The following is a 1,436-nucleotide window of genomic DNA, read 5'->3' on the forward strand; positions in this document are numbered from 1 at the left end:
AGACCGAAAAGGGGAGCAGAGAAAGCAAAGGAAGCTATGGCTGACCCTGAGGAAACAGCCAAAAGTGACCAAACCTGGGTGGAAATGAGCACAGCAGGTCTCACAGTGAGTAGGGGGAAAGGGCTTTGCTTCCCTTCTCACCCAGTGCAGTGGGTGGGTCAAAGCCTCTAACCACGGGTGCTTCTCCCATGGCGTAGCTTGGAAGCATGAAGGAGGTCATGCTTGTTGTAGTCTTGAGGTGTGTTTTCATCCATTTTCTATTGTGATAAGAAAATACTCCAGACTGGTTAACTTATAAAGAATGGAGGTTTATGTAGCTCAAGGTTCTCAGAACTGGGAAGTTTACAATCACAGCAGCACCTGGTGAAGACCTTGCTACATTCTAACATGGCAAAAGGCATCAAGCGGCCAGTCAGAGAGAGGAACCAGAGAGAGTGAGCTTGCTTTTATAACACAGTCATACATTACCAGGTGTAGTGGCACATGCCTGAATCCCCCACACTCTAGAGGCCAAAGTAGGATGAGGATCAGGAGTTTGAGACCCATCTGAGCTCCATAGTGAGACAGCATCTTTAAATAAAGGCTATAAGTCAGAAGTGGTGGCACACGCCTTTAGTTTCAGAACTCAGGAGACGGAGGCAGTTGGAGCTCTGTGAGTTTGAGGCCAGCCTGGTCTACATAGCGAGTTCCAGGTCAGCTGGGGCCACAGAGAGGCATGAACATGGAAAGTGGGCTACTGGACGTGGAAGAGCATGGGGAGGGTTGAGGGGGGAGAAGAGGGGGGTGGAGGGTCAACATAAATTACTTGAAAATGCCATAATGAAATCTAATACTGTGTATGCTAATTTAAACATTTTTAATATTTTATTTTATTTTTTATTTTGTGTGTATGAGTATATTGCCTGCAGGTAAGTGAATGTACCCACGTTGTGCAATGCCTCGGAGGTCAGAAGAGGGTTTCAGATTCTCCTGGAACTGGAGTTAAGGATGGTTTGTTGCTGCCATGTGGGTGCTGAGAATCGAACCCGGGTCCTCTGCAAGAGCAGTCAGTGCTCCTAACCACTAAGCCATCTTTCCAGCCCCTTAAAGATTTTCTAATTAAAAATAATTATAAAAATAAGGCTGAGCATGGTGGTATACTCCTTTAATCCCTGCACTCAGGAGGCAGAGGCAAGCAGATCTCTATGAGACTGAGACCACCCTTGTCTACACAGTAAGTTCCAGGCCAGGGAAAACAGGCCCAGTCAAAGCTACATAATGAGACACTATCTCATAAAATAAACACAATAAAATAAACATAAAAATAGGGCTGGTGGGGCTGAAGAGACAGCTCGGTGGTTAAAGAGCACTGGCTGCTCTTGTAGAAGACCTGGGTTTAGTTCCCAGCACCCACATGAAAGCTAACAACCATTTGTAACTCCAGTTCCAGGGAATCT

The sequence above is a fragment of the Nannospalax galili genome, unplaced genomic scaffold (genome assembly GCF_000622305.1).
Source record: "Nannospalax galili isolate Female #2095 unplaced genomic scaffold, S.galili_v1.0 scaffold159, whole genome shotgun sequence".
Taxonomy (NCBI): domain Eukaryota; kingdom Metazoa; phylum Chordata; class Mammalia; order Rodentia; family Spalacidae; genus Nannospalax; species Nannospalax galili.